General features: G+C 40.4%; 1 protein-coding gene and 2 long non-coding RNA genes across 3 annotated transcripts in view; 2 read left to right on the top strand and 1 right to left on the bottom strand.

Annotated features, from left to right (window-relative positions):
- LOC108551296 (uncharacterized) overlaps positions 1-14,620 on the bottom strand; it is a 36,245-nt gene that overhangs the window by 19,839 nt on the left and 1,786 nt on the right. The window lies entirely within an intron of this gene.
- On the top strand, positions 7,530-8,599 carry LOC108551298 (uncharacterized). Its single transcript, XR_001890471.1, has 3 exons — positions 7,530-7,573; positions 7,852-8,030; positions 8,154-8,599. It is a non-coding gene; the product is annotated as an uncharacterized LOC108551298 (long non-coding RNA).
- On the top strand, positions 10,464-11,942 carry LOC108551297 (uncharacterized). Its single transcript, XR_001890470.1, has 4 exons — positions 10,464-10,760; positions 10,899-10,939; positions 11,006-11,442; positions 11,532-11,942. It is a non-coding gene; the product is annotated as an uncharacterized LOC108551297 (long non-coding RNA).

The following is a 14,620-nucleotide window of genomic DNA, read 5'->3' as shown; positions in this document are numbered from 1 at the left end:
TACATAAAAAGGAAGTATAATCACCAAAGCTCGCGAATATTCAAAGCGTCAAACGATCGAAACGTTTTCATCAGAGAGAAAATATTCTGGCAGCAGTCGAATATGGCGATATTTTATGGGAAAGACGTGTACGCATCGCCGTTTTTAATAGGGGAGCGCGTATCGAAAAATGTCGACACGATAGAAAAGGAAGTATCGCGAATAGTGGAGTGAGTGTGTATCAGCCTTTGAGATAAATTATTGCTGAATCAGTCTTCGTTTTATAGTGATATCAACTTCATCGAAATAAAATCCGGAGTACCGTTAACGAAGCATTGGTAAAGCGTCAAATTACGATTTCTTTCATTTTTTTTTACAGAAAAAGTGTCAAATCTTCTGAGTATATAATCTCTTTTCCATTCTTTCTCTGCCTTTTTTTAATTTTTATATCTATTTTAGTCAATAAGATATAAATTAATATCAGAATTCTTGAACATTGTGAAAGACTCGATAGCTCGATTTAACTATGATCGATTATGATCGTGTTTAAATCGATTCTTATCGGAGTCATTTCATATCTGCCTCGAAGTACAGCTGACATATTTAATAAAAAATGAAAAACGTCAAAATCAGAACCAAACTGTGCTCGTTATCTTTTTTAATATTGTAATTTTCTTTAGCAGGGTCCACAAATTAACAAGTATTCCGGAATTGAGTTGAGCAGGTCACTTCCAATCAATGTCATTCCTATCGCCCACCTCTCTTTTGTATTTCTTTCTAACGCCAGAAATAACCGTACTGTTCGTTTTTTCAATTTGCCATAAATTTTGAAAGAGGCAAAACGTGCCAGGCAGTCGAGAAGAGAGGAAAGGGGACGTGAAAAAGGAACAGAATTATCCAGCTTTTTGTCAATACGCTCGTCCGACATTATTCAGGGCCCTTTGAAAAGGCCAACCGAATCAACAATGATAAATTCGAAGCGTAACGCGAATAATCGCACGAACGGACAAAAAGCGAGTCGAGACAAAAGCAGGCGAGCATGAGAAAAAAAATCATGATAACTCCTCCTCCATCGGTTTCGGAACATTTAATTCAGAGGAGTGGTGGAAATGGAAGAGGAGGAGGAGGAGAGTTGGTCACGAGAGCGAGCGAATTAATGCGAAAATTTAATGCAGCTGTCACGTGTCCAGCCGTTACTAAATCTACGTATAACGTCATTAAATCGGCGAAATCGGCGCTACCTGACTTTAACACGCGTTTCGTTTCGCCCCGTCTGTATATACCGTATTGTAACGTGTGACCCGTTTTGCAGTCGCTAATTGTAATAATTTTCTGACTCCCGAGCGTGCTATAAAAGCGTGGGAAAGGCACAGGTACCGTTCGAGTTTCATGAGTTATACAGATCGTTCCAGAGTTTGGAATATAGATACGACCACTTGATCGAGATTATAAAAAATAGGGAACAAAAACGATTTGACGAACACGTGTGTATATTGTGCCATACAGTGCCGAACAAGTTGTGACTCTGCATGTCAACAACTGACACATAACCTCAAAGTGGAACAATTTTTTTTACACCACCAATAGCTCATTCTATTGACGCAAAGTTGAATCAATATCTCTCGTTGTTTAGTGCACGTTGTGTTTTTTTAAACTTTATTCGACTAAGAAAAGAAAATCTTTTGGCAAATAAAGATTAGTATTAGGAGCTGACATCTTATCACAGATTTTTTAACATAGCGATTACTTTCGAACCATCGTATTATTAAAAGTTTGTTGTTGCTTCCAGGAGTTCTACTAGTCGTATAAGTTTGCAGTCATAATTCAGAGACACCTTGTATAAGCTGAATCTCACATCAGACTTTTCCACACGATACATAAGGACGAAGTTATACTGAAAACTGCAAGCAGACATGCTCTCCTGCCATCTCTGGAGCTTTCTGCTCTCGCGACTGGCTCCCCCAGTCTAGGGAACATGAGTATTACCGTTTTATGGAGATTGGCAATTCGCGCGGCTGGCGAAACTTGGAAATTATTTAATTAGAAATTCTTGTTGCTAGGAATTTTACATGTAGCCTCGTGGCATAAGTACACAAACTAAATATGTACTTTGTGCTAAGCGACCACGGATTTGATTGCTTCAAAACCTAAACCAATCTTTTGTATCAATATTGTAACCTATTAAAAAAGTACGAATGCCTATCTTATTAAATGCTATGTTTCATGCAATTAAAATGTTTTCTACTTCAGTCGTAGTAATTGCGCCAAATTCAAACTCACATAATTAGAATATCTAAGATAAAAAAAAAGTCATAATGGATTTCTTTGGTTCTGGTACTAATTAAGAAACGTGATCATCTCTTCAGTAAAATGATGTTCTAAGCGTGTAATATTCATTCTTAAAAGATCCAGGACAGCGCTAATTTCCGATCACGTGGTCGAACAATTTTCCCAAAGAATATTTTCAGGCCACTCTGATGGGAGAAAGTCTGTTCCATTGTTCGAGTATTTTAAAGGTATAATGGAATCTATCGGTAGCTCGTTATTATCTCGCCCAGACGAAATTCAATCAAGCCTCCCTTCATCTCTAGCCCCCTCAGCATTGAAACTCTGACTTCAGTTTCGGTCGATATTGTTCGTAATCTTCTTCGGTGGTTTGGCAATTATGCGAGGAAATACATAGTTCGATATGGAATAGCGAGCCCATGTTCGATAATAATTCACCAGTTTTCTTATTTACTACACGACTATTTGGAAGACAATATGGGAAGGAAGGATAGTGGAAAGTGCATTGGGGGAAATTGGCCGATTTCCGGCACAGGACACCGACTACCAGTCCAGAAATTAGATTAGCAGATTAGCGAACACCATGGTCTGATATACGATCAGCAGCTGTTCTCTCTCTCTCTCTTTCTCTCTCGCGCGTGCGTGCACCCTTTCTCTCTCCATCGTTTACTTTTATATTCCAATTCCATCCCGATTTCCTGTTTGAAGTTGTAATTGTAATAATTTCGCACGCGAAAGGGTAATACTCTTGGGAGTCAACATTTAAATCGTGTAATTGTATTTGTATTAAACAATTTGGTTGGCAGATTGGAATTCATGTGTGACGTAAAAGATCGTATCATATAAACTCACAACTTATTTCGAAGTTACTTTAAAGGAAACATAACCTGAGCTGATTTTAACAGAAGGACAACATAACCCTAAATTTCGCTTGAAACGAAAGATTAGATTTGGCAGAAAAATTCTGTTATTTATAGTGGTAAGTGATTGGATAAAGTTTTTAATATATTTAACAATGTTTTCCATTTCTTTATTGTTTTCCTATATTAAATGAATTTAAATTATCAGTAACAAGTAGGAAGCAAGGAACAATCATTGACGAATATTTAAACCTGGCAATGCTTTCAAACCAAACTTCTCCCGATTTATTCAGCAATCACTCTCGGAAATCTCCAGGTATCATGATTTCTCTACCACGAAAAGTCCACGAAACGTATTCCCATTTCTCCGATACAGTCCATATGCAAACGACGATGCAGTTTGTTTGGATCTGTTCCATCCAAACAGCTGCATCGTATACTCACCCAAACCATACGCACAAGTAAATACATGTCCGTATATAGAATCCCAAAGGTGCACGATAGTGTGGAGTCGGTTTACCCCGGTCGACTCTCTTATCCTGGGAGGGAAAGGCAAAACACCGTGAGAGGATACATATGTTTCGTGCAAGCGGCCAGTAATCGATCATGGAAATCCCGTAAAAAGTACCAGGGATGTGTCTGGCCCATCGGTCTCCAAGTGTCAAACGAGAATTAATAGTTCGCTAGAGTAATGTACAATGTGTACTAGGCCGGCTGGTACACGATGAATAAAGATGAGCCCGATGGACGAATCGCTTCATCGATGTTGAAGAAACAAAGGACAAAAAGAAGGTAGTATATAGAAAGAAGAAAGACAAGGAACAGGCAGCGTAGGAATAGGGAGGTGGAGTGAAACGCGTTGCCCGAAAAAGGGTAGAAAAAGAAATTAATAATCGGGGCGGGTCACACGATGGCTGTGGCCATGGGGTGGGGATAGAGGGGATGGAAAATTTAACCTGACCTTTTTGAAATTCTAATTTCGTTGAAAGCACTTCGAAGCAAGCGGATTTTCATTTTTTCCCTACCCCCACCTCCTTTGCGGCCTTTCTTCTTTTTCTTCTTTTTTATTCTCCACTTGGTTTTTCTTTTTTCTCGCGCTCTCTGTGTTTTGCAGATGGCAGTAGTAGACGCGAAAGACAGAAATAAACGCTTTGACGAGCAGTAGCCCTGGCCGGTTTCCTCTGTTAAAAAGATTAATGAGGAGAGATCGTTTCCGGGACTTCAATTTTATTAAAGGATGTTCAAAGGGAATCCCTCGATACGGTGTACCCCTTCGCCCTGTTCACCAGTGGATTTAAAGTGGAACGGTGGTGGAAAAGGCGATGGAAGGCGAAAAAGGGGAATCAGCACGGTGTTGTATCGCGAATGGCAAAGAAAATCCCGGCATTGTGCAGGAAATGCAGCGTAGACAATGCATGGACAGAGCCAGTGCATGGGATATATTGTGTTCTTTGGAAATGAACTGAGAATTCTGCCACTATTGATAACCGCACTGAAAAGACTGGATGGCGCTTAACTATTACCATTTTTAATTATTTTTCGCATCTTTGCGAATCAGTGCTTAAAGAAATTTTATTACTGACAATTGCTTACATTCGTTACGAGATATCGATAGTGGAACGTTAAAAAACTTTATCAATTATGATCATTCAAAAATGAAATAGCATAATTGTTGCAATTTGGTGAAAACAAGCGGCATTTTATCAAGGAATTAATAATTCTCTATCAGAATTAAGAAACAGATGGTTATAACCAAGTATACCCTATAAAGTTGAGTGGCCCATAAAAACTGCCGGTTTATCGCGTTCTCCACAATTATTCGACTTTTCCTTCGTTGGTTGGTATCTTATCTCTTCAAACGTTCTTAAAACATACAGCACATAAAATGTTTAAGCAAAATTAATTAAATGAAATATATACTAACGTTCGTATTTTATACATCGTAGGTATTGTCAACTTCATGGAATCTTCATCAAACTAGACTATAAAATAATACAACACATTGGAGTTCTGGATGCATGACACAACAAATGGATATTTCACATGTGAAGCGTGCTGAAAGAGAAGTTTCACAACGACGAAATGATAAGTAACAGAGAATCACGATAGCTCCACGATCGATGCTCGCCGCTTCCTCTACAAATTGTCTCCATTTTGAAACGTCGTGGAGCACGCCAATCGGTGAGAAACTTAAGGATAGAGTCCGTCGATACAGAGAAAGAGCGATACTAAATGCGCCCGCGGCGGTGGAGCGTGAAGTTCCTAACAATTCCCATTTTATGCTCTCCAGATTCCGCTGTGTCGCCGTTTCTTTTCCGCCCAGACGCTCTGTATACGTAATTCCCGTAGCCGCGATAGCTCCTTTGTCCCTATTCGCGTATCCTGGCTACAAAGCCGGCTACCTTTCGCTTTGATCGCGACGTATCCTCCAGTTCGGCAACTTCTCCGAGCTTCTTCTTCTTCCTCTTCCCTTTTTGCCAGCGGGAAGGCTGCTTTGGATGAGTAGTTCTCTGTTGGTAATTCCCCTCCAGCGAGTTTTTCGTCAAGTATTTTATACACTATACATATTACTATGGGACTATAGGACAAAGGTAATATGCAAATGTTTATAGTTATATTGGATGGATATATTGTATGGATAATTTAAAAGAGTTGACAAGGTGTTATTATACATACAATTTTGATTGATCTTTCTAGTATGTCGCTGAAAATTCGTTGAGGAAGAAGGATATGACAAGGAATACAAGAGTCTGAAGGATCAGAATTAATAAGCGATCCCGCTTCGGGAACTTTGTAGTCCTTTAAGAACATCCGGGCGCCGTGACATGAAGGGAGCCGATCCTGAGACCGCGTCGCGACGATGTACCAACCCTGTGTCCATTATACAAAGCTTCCTCGAAAACTTGAGGGGAGAGAAACAAAACAAAAGACAAGCAAAAAACGGTGAAGAAAGAAAGAAAGAAAAGGAGGGAAAAAGGGAGCAGAAAGTTTCCATCACGCAAGCGAGAAGTCTACTCGCTCGCTCGCTCGTCTCTGCGAAGATTTACGCCTGGCCGTCTGTAATTTAATAGAGGATACTTTGCCGGAGTTCCTTCGAGAGTTACCTGTTCTGTTCGCACGGCCTGCGGAACGTGAGCTGACTTTGTGTCTCGGCATATCGCAGAGAAAGAAATAAAAAAGTAGCCTATGGAAAGAGGAAGACGGAAACGGCGGAGACGAAAGAGAGAAAGACGTGAAAGAGAAGCCAGCTTGCACGGCTCGTAGTGTCGTTATTCACCGAACCGGCTCGAACATCTAATTACAATGAAAGAGGCTGTCCACGTAGCGAGGACTCGATGAAAAATTCAATATGAAACTGTAATCGGAAGCTCTGTCTTTCTCCACGGATTAGTATCGGTAGCCCGACCACTTCCTTCGCCTCCAGCAGCTGTGATTTATGGCCGGGCCACACGTAACGCGCATCGGCTGAATAATTTTCTCTATCGGGCCCGGCCCTGATGTACGATACTTTCCCATTCTCATCGATCTCCAAGTGTCAAACTGGTATTAGAATCGCCAGAGTGGCGTACGATGTCTTATCGAGTTCTCGACGTCAGAGACCCGGCCTATTCGAGCCCCTTCTGCGTTCGATGAGTTAGACAGAGCTCATAGAACTGGGAGTAAACCGACCGACAAAGAAAGCCAATCGTTCCTCATAGATATTCTGCTGTTTCTTCAAGACGCTCTTGGGGTGATATTGTATTTGAGGTAAGGATCAGAAAAGGAGAATCTTGAGAGTAACATTTATATGTTCATACGATTATGGAAATAGGTTCTATTCAGAATGTTCCGCTTTGAAAAATCTTATAATTTTAGATGGAGGCCGTTTAATGAAGTAAGATTGAGGAATGTATTTGAAAAATAATAATTGAAATGATTTGGTAGGTGTGTCACTACTGTTAATATGTTGGTCAAACTAATAAAAAGAATTTAAATGAATTTTTACTTAAAGGAAGAAAAAAGAAACAATTTTCAATAGAGGTATAAATATACCAACTTAATGATACCTTTAATTACAAAGTTGACACGAATTTCAAGTCTAAGACGGTACTATTTTATATAAGAAAGTTCAAAGGAAAAACGACAAAAACAAGTCCTCAATCAAATCCCGCATCCAGTCCGGGTAAGTTTCTTTCCGCGCGCTAATGATCCCCGAATCTTCACAAAAGATTCAGATCGCAATCTCGTTTCCTTTTACAATGCTTATTTATCTTGCAGCAACATCAGGGCGGAGACGAGAGAGATTAGACATCCCTATTATGACGTGAGATGGAAAATTAAAATCTGCATCCCTTTTGGGAGTGAACTTCGTTAGCATAACAACGATCCGCGAAGAACACGTGGACGTTCAACAGAATGGAAAAACGAAGAGACAAGCTTTGGCTAGCTAGGGAAACGAAGCCATGCAGGTGCGACAACGATAACGCCGCGAAATTTTCACGTCGCGAAATTTTCACGTCGTGGCTCTTAATAAAACTTACGAAACGTACGAAACGTAATAAACGAGCGACGTATATAGGTTGATACACGCGGCCAGGCGACTGACCCATCTCTTTCCTTCTTGCTTTTACTGTAGCTAGGTGTATTGCGCCTCACACGCCTACATTCCACGAATTTTTTCCCGTTTTCCGCATTAAACGAGCCGCCTCTAACCCGGACCTGGTAATCAGCTGCCTTATTTTCACAGCTTACACAAACACTCTTGCATTTTGAGCACGATATCATGTGAAGGCTTGTTATCATCCTTAATGTCTCTTGTGTAATACTGCTCGAAGATCTTCCGTTCGATGGAAAGCTGATGAACTTGATTATCCTTTGCGATGAAGGTTTATGATGAAAAACAGATAAATAAAGAGCTTTAATTTGGTAAGAATTAAATTACAAATATCAACAGATGATTTAACAAATCTGCATAAATACCAAACAATAATTATCAAACCATAAATTATTAGATGTTTTATGTAAATTAATTGAACCTTCTTTTTTTAGATCTACGAACTAAACTGGAATACCCAAGTATCATTAAATCTACCCGATACCTAGAAATCTGTACAAAAATCGAAATACAATTAAAACTACATTAAGCAGCCGTCACCTTCAGCTTGGCAAGTCCTGGACATCGATTCGATCGCGGTTCCCCGGCCAGGAGAGAAAGCGGATCAACGCGGGTCAGAGTAATAATTCGTGCGGAGAACATCGGAAACGGTCGGAACGTCTGAATCGCATATCCGGCCGAAATGGCCGGATACGAATTGAGTGTCAGCTCTGGGAATCCGGCCGGTCGATCGGTCGATTATACACGCCGTAATAGACCGTCACGCAACTATGAGAATCCGTTGTGTACTGGCTGGCTTCGAGCTGCCTCGAGATGTGTCGAACCAGAAGCTTCCACGCCACGCGCCACGCTTCAGGATTTGCGAGTGGACACGTGTACGCAGTCGCCCTTTGGCACCGTGTGCTCGACGTGGAATTAACGGTGCGATGTCACCAGACCGGATGGAATACCTAATAAAAGGTCCTTGAGGTTAACAAATGGTAGAGATTGATTTCCAAAAATTTGAAGAGTAAGAATCTCGCGTTAATTTGTGGAATTGGAATGTTCGATTTTCCTTAACTTTAACGTTAAAGATACAGAGTGAAAGAAAATTAACGCAGACCAAAAGAACTCACACAAAAGCTTCATAAATGGTTGATAAGTTTGAAATTGAATTCTTTTAGTATCATTCCATATTAAAAGATGGAAAATTGTCACTCTATGAGTGATGCCGAGTTCTATAATCCTGGAATATCTCTGGACGTAATAATCCTGGCTGATCAATGATTGACACCTAAGTGGATGCCAATTGAATTCTCTTTTTTAAACACGGAAACCCTACTGATATAATGGTTGTGACAGCTCAACCAATCAACGATAGTGTCTCTTCCACATACCATCGATCATTACTAAAATGGAATTCTAATATGCAAGATTATTCAGGCGGAAGAATGCTCAGCTGCTCCATAGTAGGAAACAGTTGCAGGACAATCAGAGCAATCCACGCTTAATTACGAAATGATTTCACTCGTAGCTTGTGCGCGAGCCCTCAAAATCGATTAGTGAGCATCGGGTTGGCGCTTTTCAATTAAAACTTTTTGCCAACTGGACAAGCGTCTGAACGCCGGTAAAAGCGTCGTTCAATGCGACGGACAGCGTCCAAAGGAGCTCGCCGTGGAATTAATTCAACGTCACGTTCATATTATTCGAAGATATGACTATACAACGATAACACGTCCGCGTCGTTGCGAAAGTTTACGAGGCACCAAGCGTTATCTGTGCTCGTGCAACTGCACGGAGACCCACCAACAGCTGCAGCAATCGTTGGGAAAAGATACAGAAACACGCAATGTTTTAACTCGATTCAGAATTACCAACGTGAACACGTGTACACGTGTATCCCCTTGTTGCGCGTTCGCCGCGGCCATTAAAGCCGCGGCTTTAACTGACCCCGACAGAGCTTTGTCGATATATTTTCCGTAGAGGCTAGTAAACGTTGCAGTAAGTTGTCGACAGATCCGTCGATCGATCTGGGTGAGCTGACTTTTCGTGGAACTGGTCTCGATATTCAAGATTATGTTCATAATATATAGAACGATTTGTCCCTATTATCAGTAAAGTATTAGAAGATTCTGATAGCATGAGATCTTCAACATGAGAAACAAAATAATTGCTGATTTATTCTAAGATTTTTGAGGTAACAAAGGAAACATAATTACAGTAATGTTATAATAAGCTATATTAAATGAAAAGTAGTTTCCTACGCATATCTTTTTCTTTTTCTTTTCTTTCAGATACAGTCATGGAAAGAATTTTTTCAATTTACAACTAGGATGACAGTATCTGATATCTTGGCACTGTCGACACTTGTAAGTTTGAAGCCTTCAGGATAATCCTACTTCATAACAAGGAACTCTACTCGACCCTTATCTAACATACACCGAGTCTATAGACAACAAGAAGACAAAGAGGAATATTCCTCGTGACGTCTAAGCTCCCAATCGTCAAATCTTCCCATCACTCAAACTAGAAGACAATCAATTATCTAATCAACGAGTCAAACTCTAATTACGTACCAAAGCACCCTCAAAGTTCCTCCTTAAAGGCTGGAAACCGTGGAATTCCATTAATGTGCAGCCTTGTTCCGTTGAGAGAGAGAGAGCTGCAAGAAAATACAAGGTAACTCGATCCCGCGACCAGATCGAACAAAGCGACGACAGTCGCGGAGCACGGAGGGGAACGAGCTGCTCGATATCCTTTTTTCACCGGAAACGGGACCACGTACCGGTAGCTGGTCGCTGGAGCTCTTATTAAAGCGAGTCACGCTGTAATTCTTCGCGATCCGCGTTTCAAAGGGCGGCGAACTATAACGATTTCATTAGTCCTAGCTCACGACGCGGAATTCCCGTGCACAGGTCGTCTCTGCGAGTCGTTTCATTCGAGTCCCTCTCCGGCTCACGGCCAATGAAAATGCGATCGAGCTTCTGCTTCAGGGCCTTCTCTGCTCGCTCGTTTTCTGTGTCTGCCGGAGGCCAGCTCGATTAATCGTCGATGGAAGCTCGGTAACGTATAACGGCAACCGGAGTCAATCTCTTTGAGGGAAAAGAAATTGTCTCTGCGTTTGTATTATATATGACTTTTGTGTAATTTGAAGCTTTTAGAAGCTTTGAGGAATTTAATCGTAATTTTTGTTCTTTTAGCTGGAAGAAAGTTATCAGGATAATCTTAGAAGTGGCGCTTGGTACTTTTCTCTTTTAAACTTGAGATTCTTTCGGTTTATTGCCATTTAACGAAATCGGTGTTTCAGAGAAAAGGAATAATTATCAATGATGATGAAACAGCTCCCACGGTGAAAAAGTTATAAGACTAAGCATTTCAGTGGAACCAGCCACGGTGTCACTGTGCAGAATCCCCATGCACAATGAACACGAGTCCAACGAGTTACCGCAATGATGTCGTTTCCTACCCGGAAGCGTTGACCAGGGTATCGTAAAGAAGTTCAGAGGAGCTTCGAAAATGTTCACCGGCAAGCTAGTTCTTACCTGTGCATGCCTGAAAGAAATTGAATCCACAGTTTCGCGGGAAACACCAGAGGTCTGGCAACGTTCGAGTTCTGTGAACATCTTGAAGCCATCTTGGCACAGCCATTAAAGAGATCAACGAGCTAATAGGATCATAATAAGAACTAACGGGTCCATTGGAATGTTCAATCACTTCTCCAACCACCGGTTACGGTAACTTAAGGTCGGCTATTTTCTGTAAATTATATTCTAAAAAAAGATTTTAACGTTCTTAAATTGCACCAAGGCTATTGATGTAATTGAATTTCACAGGGTCTGCAATACTACTTAAAGGAAAGAATATAAATTTTCTTTTCTTAAAACTGCTCACGTGACTATCGAATTTCTGATGGAATGTTAAAGTTCTATATCCATGAAAGGAAACCATTTCTCAACGGAATCTTCGTACAGTAAAGCCAGCAGAAGAAAAGAAGGGAAAAGAAAGGACGTGAAGGAAGTTTCGCAGAGACGTAATAACTCTGGTAAAGATTAGACGGATAAGGGGGAACCGTCAAGACGTCTACCTCGCGAGATAAGATTCGGCAAAGATGCTTTGAAGGCTTTGGTATCGGTAATGCAACTTTGACCGACCATTCGTGCAGTATCGAATCGCTCAATTACCAGGTTCAGGTATAAACCGTGCAACGAGTCGCGTATGCGGCGAAAAGGAAGTGAGAAAATGGACCGACACCGAATCCTGGTAAAGTGGTCGTTCTTCTAGTATCCAATCGATCTTCTTCCTGTCGATTCTACTGTTATACTAATGACTTTTGCAGATTTCCAAAGAGATACATGAAGTAATTCTAAGTTGAAAACATCACGTAAAATCTTTGAAAAATCATGCAGGTTGATATCTGATAAGAATTTGTTAATTTCATGAACAGTTTGGGTCTTCGAGATGACCACAAGCTCGTCTACACTTTGTGTCTATTGAATTGACATTAAGCCTTTGTCTTACCATTAAACATTCGATGGCGCGTGTCACAGTCAACAGCACTGTCGAGCACGTTGAAACACATCGAGACACATCGACCTATGTTGTCTGAACGCGGCGAAGAATAACACGCAACTGAGACCGGAAAACATCGCCGAAAATTAACCACCGTGATGTTTACGTTCGATCTACCTACGACCCACGGTTCTCGCCCGTAATACTCGTGTTTGGTCCGATCTCCGCACCATCTCCATATCCGTAGTCTCGCACGATATTGTTGGCGAAAGAGTTAATTAATATGAGGACCTTATCATTGTCTGGAACCAATTGTTCAAAGTGTATTATGTTGAACACATGTTACGACTAATTATAATGTAATTAGTAATTTAATGCCATGAAACAGGATGCGCCATTTGTATCATTACATTGATTATGTAAGTTTCTATACCGTAAGTGAAAACAAAATCAGTATATTACTCGTTCTCTTTAACTTTAAATTAGAAAAAGACGTTTTCAATTCGCAGATTCTTAAATCGACTGCCAACTGCATCAGGAGGAATCTAATTAGTTCTTCCTGCTGGAAGGGCTATGCTTAGCCCTTCAATCCGCGAAAATATAGGTGCTTATTGTTCAGAAGTTAACAGTTCATTAAATGGAATTTCCATGGATCACCGAAGAGTGTAGGAACGAGCGACATAAGGATTTATGGTTCTTGAATCGACAGAGACACACTGCTACGAAACGTGGAATCCATCTTGGAAATTCGTACAGGAACGGGACAATGCTTGCAACCTGTCGGCAGACACCAGGAACGAGAATCTGAACAAGATTAGGCTAGTTTCCAAGTCAGTTGAACAGACAGCCGTGCTACGCGACATTTTGCCTGCGACTGGCCCCTAATGATCGCTCGCATTTGTCGAATTTAATTCCGGATACTCGATCCCTAAATGTCTCGGGGCGAGACGAAAGCCAGCTGCCAGTGAAATCGATTCGAACATATCCCTGCTGGAATTCAAGTGGTTGGATAGTTATCGGAAACACAGCTAAAAAGTAGTAGTAGCCATAGGAAATGGGAAGAAAATACTATCTTGACCCTATTTATGATCCGGTCGGTTCAGAGATCCTTCATCCATGAAGCTTGAGTGGTGTCTAGTAAAATAATGTCTGTTGGCTAGATATCTACATAAAGCCAAATAAAAGATATCTATATATAGTTAAGTATAAAAACTTAAAAGTTAATTCATTAATTCAAACTCTTTTCCAAAATTTTCTACCAAATAGCACTCAACTTATAAAATTAGTCATTGAATACTCATCACTGTTGTAACAAATTAATTATTTCATAAATGCAGTAATAGAAGATGACGTGTATTGATAAGACCTACGCCTACAGCGTGAAAAATAATTAGCGAAGGCAGTGCGTGTGCGGCAAGCAAAGAAGAGATTGGCAGGGCCAAGAAACAGCCCGTTAAAGCACGTTGGAAATCTCACGCGCGCGTGTATGCCTAGCAAGTGACGTTAATCCATTTTCAGATAACCGTGCAAGCTGGTCGCTTAACCGTAACAAACCAGTACATCTCTGTTTCTGTCTTGCACAGACAGAATAACAGGGCAACTGGCTCTTTTACAAATTTTATAATCACATTGCAAAAGTGTCTTCTAGTGGAAAGCCTTTGTATTTTGAATGCCAATTCCTTACTCCAAGATTTTTATGTGAGCAAGGAGATCTAATCAGGGGAAGTAAATTGCGTGTGAATGAAAAATGTGCTTCCTGTTTAGTGGCGCCATTAAGAATTATGGCTATAAATTGGAGAATACTCTGGTAGTTATGAAAATAAAAGAGATTCTTTATAGCCCAATGATTTGGAACAAACGTAAATTGATTATGACTTGTTACATTGGACAAACGATTGTTCTCTGTTGTTAGGTATTCGTTCTCATTAGGTACCAATGGCGTTGAAGAATAATTTGAATATATACAATTTTCTTTTAATCAAATCACGTCATATGGCACATGCTCTTCAATCTTCTCTGAGGTACATTAATTACGGCCACTGCTTCATAAACGATTACAATAAATATAAAAAGTACCACAAGGCTGCTACAAGCTTTGTTACTGGGAAGTGACATAAACCCAGTATTTTCAATTTCGAATATCATTTCACGGCACGTTGGCGTGAGATATACATTTCACGCGTGCACAAGTTGACGCGGTTCAACACCCAAAGGATTTCTCATTTTTCATTTTTCACATATTTCCTTTATTCCTATTATGTACGAGAAACAATCAATTCTTTTTGTCTCGAAGACGACCAGATATCAAGATATTAGCAAATAAATATTATCAAAGATAATCACGTACACAACTTCATCAACCCACGACGATCTTGGACCGATATATGTTTTTTATTTCTTTCCCTTATTTCTC

The sequence above is a fragment of the Eufriesea mexicana genome, unplaced genomic scaffold (assembly GCF_001483705.2).
Source record: "Eufriesea mexicana isolate 0111107269 unplaced genomic scaffold, ASM148370v2 scaffold3780, whole genome shotgun sequence".
Taxonomy (NCBI): Eukaryota; Metazoa; Arthropoda; class Insecta; order Hymenoptera; family Apidae; genus Eufriesea; species Eufriesea mexicana.
The sequence above is the reverse complement of the archived record's forward strand: the minus strand, read 5'-3'. Positions and strand labels throughout refer to the sequence as shown.